General features: G+C 37.0%; 1 pseudogene; it reads left to right on the forward strand.

Moving 5' to 3' along the window:
- The first annotated feature begins 1171 nt into the window (after positions 1-1171).
- On the forward strand, positions 1172-6761 carry LOC133612693 (UDP-glucuronosyltransferase 2C1 pseudogene; annotated as a pseudogene).
- The last annotated feature ends 661 nt before the right edge of the window (positions 6762-7422 follow it).

Here is a 7422-nt window from a genome sequence, read left to right on the forward strand (position 1 = left end):
GCTAGATTTTTTGTGGACATGTTCCATAAATATTGATGTTAAAGATTTCTTTTTTTGTGAAGAAATGTTTAGAATTAAATTCATGAATCCAGATGGATCTCTGTTACAATCCCCAAAGAGGGCACTTTAAGTTGATGATTACTTCTATGTGTAGAAATCTTTATTTATAATTGAATCACTTGTTTATTTTTCAACAAGTTTTTAATTATTTTTATATCTTTTTTTCCAAATAGTTCAAGAAAGACCACTACAAATGAGCAATATTTTACACTGTTATACAATTTAATAAATCAGAAACTGATGACATAGTGCTGTATTTTACTTCTTTATCTCTTTTTTTCAACCACAAATGCTTTGCTCTGATTAGGGGGTACTTGAATTGAAAACATTTTCACAGGGGGTACATCACTGAAAAAAGGTTGAGAACCACTGATCTAGGTCACAGCAGCTCAGACCAGGAACAAAGCAGAGTGGGCGGGGTTTGTTTTCAGAGCAGCCAGCCCGAAAACACGTGTCAGAAACAGATGCGGAAGCAGATTTTTGGAACAAATAACTAAATAACAGTGATAATATATGATATTGTAGGTGTTTATTACACTTTGCATTCATATTTTGCTGTTTGTTACATTTTTGTCGCGTTTTGCTTGATTGTAAAATTTGTCCATGGAGGAGCAATGTTCATATGTTGTTAATATTCAGTGTTTTATTGTTCATAGTTAATATTGTAAATCCCACTTTCTTTATTTTCATGTACATTCTGGGTGTCCCATTCAGTAAAAAAACGTTTTTTTTGAGGTGGCCTTTTTTTAGAACTCTATCGGACATTGTGACTTTTGGTATTAGTGTTCCTTGAAAAAAGGGACCCAAACACACATATTGTACAGCAGATTTTTACTGCTAAATGTGTATATATCATTTATACACACATACACATTGGTGCCCCAGACACATTTTTTTCTCTCAATGTGGCCCCCGAGGCAAAATATTTGCCGAGCTCTGATGTATATGGACACTAAATAGCACAAGAGATGAATCTTTTCAAATCTATTGAATGCTTATTGAGCCTTTTAGGCCACCATAGAGCAAACAAACAAATGTTTTACTGCTACTTTATCTTCATGAGTGCACGCCCTCCCTTACAACAGAGCTGTGTTTTTCTTTTTTGGCACATACACAGTTGGTGCTAACGTTCCCTGACATTACACGTCTGATCAACATGCTCTTTTCCTTGTCGCACCAAAGGTCATTTTAAAGTTGGATTGATACTTCTGAATTTGGGTAAGTGTCACTGTTTGAAATGAGAAACAACTATAAAGGTTTAGATAGAGCAAATGTGAATTTACTGTTTAATGTTGATAAGGATGTTAATGTTTAATGTTGATATTGTTAAGTTGATTGGCAACACTAAATTGGCCCTAGTGTGTGGATGTGAGTGTGAATGTTGTCTGTCTGTCTATCTGTGTTGGCCCTGCGATGAGGTGGCGACTTGTCCAGGGTGTACCCCGCCTTCCGCCCGATTGTAGCTGAGATAGGCTCCAGCGCCCCCCGCGACCCCAAAGGGAATAAGCGGTAGAAAATGGATGGATGGATGGATGGATGTTGATGGAATGATTACTATTGTATTACAGTATTCAACAAAAGTAATAAAATAAAGCAGAACCTTCAAAAGTGGTACAATTTAGAGTTCAACCAAATGTTCCCTCAAATGTCAAACCGAACAAAACTTAAGGTTCAAACCATCATAACATCAAAACCTCATGCAACTTCAGCTCAGTGAGCATCTACAGTACATTTTCATAGAAGATCAATGGCAAAGAGGAAAAGTGTGATGATAACCATAGAACCAGATACTGAATTTCTGCAATAAAGGTGAAGGGCCTGACTGGTCAGTACAACATGATCAATATCATTGACTAGTTATCAGTACATTGCTTCCATCAAACATCGAGTATACTATGTTGAACATACTACTTTAGCAGTAAATAACAACAACAAAAAATCACCAAGCTGTTTATCATGTACTTTTACTGTATTTTAGTTTCATTTTACAGTGTAAGGTAAGATAAAATACACATTTTTTTCATAATGAAAATTGTGTGACATGACAACTGATTTATTCAGACAATGTCCTAGGTCAAGGGTCGGCAACCCAAAATGATGAAAGAGCCATGTTGGACCAAAAATACAAAAATCGAATCTGGTTGGAGCCGCAAAAAATTAAAAGCTGTATATAAGTCTTATAATGAAGGCAACACATGACGTAAGTGTCTATTTTAGCTATAATAGCCTACTATCAAAATGACTATGTGTCGCCGGCTGAAGCAAATCTTGGTTGACAGAAATGTTGAAATGTAATATTTATTCTCCACATTTTTACAACATTAGAAACCATTATTAGTACATCAGAGGCTTCTCAGAAGGTGAGATAACTCCTGGAATTTACTGGCTTTTAATGGCCTAGGGTATAGATGTGTGTGTCCAAGTTAAAAGAATAGATATATTACAATCTTTGGCAAGCTAGGTAATGTTTGCTGTGGTCTGGAACAACATGACACACAATGCAGCCAATATTACATACAGATAATGTGTCATGAGACATGCAAAACTAAATTATATACAAAGAGGATAGAAGCAAAGGATATTCAATTAGCTCAAATATACCTACAAATGAGGCATAATGATGCAATATGTACATACAGCTCGCCTAAATAGCATGTTATCGATTAGCTTGCAGTCATGCACTGAACAAATATGCCTGATTATAACTCCTTCAAGCCAATGACATCAACAAAGCTCACCTTTGTGCATTCACAGTATAAAAAGTTTGGTGGACAAAAGGAGACAAACAAGGAGTGGCATAAAACACGTCTTTCTGTGGCAGCGTCGGAGAAAGTTGTACATGTAAACAAACTGATGCGTCACAGTCCACACAACTATGGTGAGTTCAAGGACCGCCAAAATTAGTAGGACAACACGGCGCTCGCAAAATACTCTCATCAGTGAAGCATGTTTGATAAAAACAGTAGGATTTTTAACAATTAGGAAGGTTTGTGTCATATTTGTCCTCTGACAAAAAACATATTAAAACAAAATATATGTTTTTTCCCTCCCCTTTTTTCAAAATATGAATCCAACATGTTTTTATACATTATCTCTTCTCTATTGGGCTAAAATAATTTCCCTGTGTATCATTGATATATGGTGTATGGTATATTATGCAAAACCAACTTTTCTTACCTGCTGGAACCTGTTTTTGTGTATTTGGGATCGGCATAAGTCCCAGAAATGGCATGGCGGAGATATTTATAAAAGATTGTTTTATTTATATACAGTACAGGCCAAAAGTTTGGACACACCTTCTCATTTCAATGCGTTTTCTTTATTTTCACGACTTGTAGATACAACACCTGTGAAGTGAAAACTATTACAGGTGACTGCCTCGTGAAGCTCATCGAGAGAATGCCAAGAGTGTGCAAAGCAGCAATCAGAGCAAAGGGTGGCTATTGTGAAGAAACTAGAATATAAAACATGTTTTCAGTTATTTCACCTTTTTTTGTTAAGTACATAACCCCACATGTGTTCATTCATAGTTTTATGTGACAATCTACAATGTAAATAGTCATGAAAATAAAGAAAACCCATTGAATGAGAAGGTGTGTCCAAACTTTTGGTCTGTACTGTATAAATAAACAATATATTTATAAAACATTGTTTATTTATACATAAATAAACAATCATTTTTTAAAACATTGTTTATTCATATGTATTTTTACATAATTGTTTACTTATTTTTATATAAACATTGTGACATATTTTACCTTATAGTTACATCTCTATATACGATAGAGGTTTATGTGTATGTTATATGTTTATTGTTATGTAGACCACAAGGAAGTGTTTGACTTGTGGAAAAAACAATCTGAATATAAACATGAAAAAAATAAACATTCCATTCGGCGTAACACAACCAAAGTTATGGCCTAATATAGAGAAAATTGACCTCAAAAACGAAAACACTAGATATGTGCAAACTGGACAAACAATACTCTGATGCTTACCGGCACTTGTTTTTTGTGTGTGTATTTTCAAGGTCTCCTGGTGGTGTCACGATGACCAAATCTGATTTGATCACCTTTACTCTGCTGTTTACTCAAGTCTTACATGTATTTGGGGGCAACATCCTTGTGTTCCCATTGGACGGGAGCCATTGGGTAAACATGAAGGGAATCATAGAGGAACTTCATGACAAAGGCCACCAGATTACTGTTCTTCGCCCATCTGACAGCTGGTACATTGCAGAAAAGTCTCCCTTCTACACATCTGTCAACCGTCCTGGTCAAGAGAAGTTTAGGGATTATTTTGAACTCTTTGTGTCTCAAAACCTGGAATTGCAGATTCAGCAGAATCCTACATCTTTTCTGTCTTCCTTTTGGAACCATATTCAGAACGAGCTGACAGCTTTAAATCAGTTTTCTGTTTTCCATAAGAAGCATGCTGACACAATTGTTCAGATGTTTGAAAATGAAACCTTGATGCAGTACTTTCATGGCGCCAAATACGACGTAGTGTTGACCGACCCAGGCATTGGTGGAGGGATGATGCTTGCCCGTCATCTCCAGGTTCCACTTATTTACAACGTCAGGTGGCATATTCAAGGTGAACCTCATTCCCTTATCGCCCCATCCCCTCTGTCATACACTCCTTTTATTGCAACACTGTGTACAGATAAGATGACCTTTCCCCAGAGAGTCAAAAATGTTTGGGCCTCCACGATGGGTAGTTTCATAATGTCTTGCATAACAGAGCCTCACTACAAACCAATAGTCATGCGATACTTTGGTCCTGACACGGACTACTCAACGTTTTTTCTGGATGCTGATATATGGCTAGTGAGAAACAATTTTGTCTTTGAATTTCCACGACCCACAATGCCAAATTTAATCTACATCGGGGGATTTCAGTGTAAGCCGCCAAAACAGCTCCCTGCAGACCTGGAGGAGTTTGTTCAGAGCTCTGGAGATCGAGGGATTGTGATAATGACTTTAGGAACACTAGTTGGCAGACTTCCCCGAGTTATGGTTGAGGAAATAGCTGCAGCCTTTGCCCAGCTGCCTCAGAAGGTTATATGGAGGTATTTAGGACAAAAGCCTGCCAACCTGGGAAACAACACTTTACTGGTTAACTGGCTACCACAGAACGACCTCTTGGGACATCCTAAAACAAGAGTCTTTGTCACTCATGGAGGCGCCAATGGGGTGCAAGAAGCAATTTACCACGGAGTTCCGATTGTTGGACTTCCGTTATTCTTTGACCAACCTGATAATCTCAACAAACTTCGCGTTAAAGGAGGAGCGGTGAATGTGGATTTTACCACGCTCGACAGGCACATCTTTGGGGATGCATTGATGACAGTTCTTCACAATTCGTCTTACAGGGAAAACATGCAGAGACTCTCCAAACTGCAGAGAGATCATCCAATCCAACCGATGGACAATGCCCTCTTTTGGATAGAATACGTTATAAGAAATCAAGGAGCTGCACATCTGAAGTCAAAATCCATCAAAATGTCCCCGCTTGTTTACTACTCGCTTGACGTCATTGCAGCCTTGGGAATGGCTGTTTTGCTTTTCATATTAACTTGTTTTTTTGTTTTTAAATTCTTGTGGCGAGTATTGTTTGGTGGACAAAAAACTAAACAAGAATAAAATGTATTAACTACTTCTATGGCTCTTGCTTCAGTATGGCGGGTTGTGAAGTTCTATGCTTAGTTGGCTACACACACACACCTCTGTCATATTTTCCGCTGATTGTACTGAAAGCTCCAGTACATCCAAAACAGCGCAGCGAGGATCCTGATGAGAGTGCGCAAGCGTGATCATATCACACCTATCCTCAAATCACTCCACTGGCTCCCTATTGCACCCTGGACCGAATTCAAGATTAACCTGCTAACACATCAATGCATCTACGGCAACGCCCCCTCCTACCTCAAGGACCTAGTTTCCCCTCAACCTCCTACCCGCAACCTCCGCTCCTCAAACACCAACCTCCTCAAACCCATCAGGACAAACCTACAAACAATGGGCCGCCGGGCTTTCTGCTCGACCGAACCTGAACTCTGGAACGCTCTCCCCGACCATCTTAGAGCACCACAGTTTTAAGAAGGGACTAAAAACCCACCTTTTTAGCACAGCTTTTATCTAATTTCTCTGCCTTCTTGTTTTTAAATGCACTGCTTGCCTATCTGCTATGCCAAGGTTTCTCATTGTCATCCCATTGGGTTGAGTTTTTTCTTGCCCTGATGTGGGATCTGAGCCGAGGATGTCGTTGTGGCTTGTGCAGACCTCTGAGACACTCGTGATTTAGGGCTATATAAGTAAACATTGATTGATATCTGTTTTATCCAGTGCTTTCATGTTTTTATTTCTATTTTGACTATGTTTTATCTAGTGTTTTTCATGTTTTTATTTCTATTTTAATTTTCTATTATATATTCTAACTTTCTATTTTTATTTTTTACCTTTTTTTTTAAATACTTTGTAGCACTTGGAGATTTTAACAAATGCAACGTGCGTTACAAATGTAATTCATTATTATTATTATTATTATTATTACCTTCTTGAGTTCGATGATTTTGTCTTCTTTGGTTCAATAAATATAATCTTTTCTTTCTACTTCTCAGCGAGGTCTTTCGCACTCAGTTTCTATAATAATAATTGGTGAAGTAAGTTGTATTTCATATGGGGAGATAAGTAAGATTATCTAGAAAATGAATGGATGGATGAAATAAATTCAGAATGTTTGTCATGGTTCTTCTTCTTTGTACTTTGTAAACACTTTAAGTTTGAAGAATTTCTTGAATTGGATCATATTAGTACATTGTTTTATTTCTTTGCTTAATCCATTCCATCATTTAATTTCACATACTGATATACTGAATGTCTTAAGTGTTGTACATGCGTACACATGTTTTAAATTACAATTTTCTCAAAGATTATATTTCTCCTCTTTTGTTGAGAAGAATTGTTGTATATTCTTGGGTAGCAGATTATAGTTTGCTTTGTGTATAATTTTAGCTGTTTGCAGATTCACTATGTTGTAGAATTTCAGTATTTGTGATTCAATGAATATTGATGATTATCAATATATTTTAAATATTCATTAGTTTTCTTTTGTTTCTTAGTGTTAAATTGATTTAGTTATTTCAATTTCCTTACATTTGATCCCAATTATTGTTTTGTTAAATTAGTTATTTAGTAAATTCTTTCATTTTGTTCAGTTTAGTCCACACCATTTTTGTTTCAGCCCTTGGGCATGTTTCGGAGGGTAACCACTTTTAAATCATCAACCGTCTTCTGCCCAGCGGTATTTAAAAATCTTAAGCTTAGTATTTCCTGGGGTGCAATTCCTCAGGTGGCGTTG

Source organism: Nerophis lumbriciformis, linkage group LG10 (assembly GCF_033978685.3).
Source record: "Nerophis lumbriciformis linkage group LG10, RoL_Nlum_v2.1, whole genome shotgun sequence".
Classification (NCBI taxonomy): Eukaryota; Metazoa; Chordata; class Actinopteri; order Syngnathiformes; family Syngnathidae; genus Nerophis; species Nerophis lumbriciformis.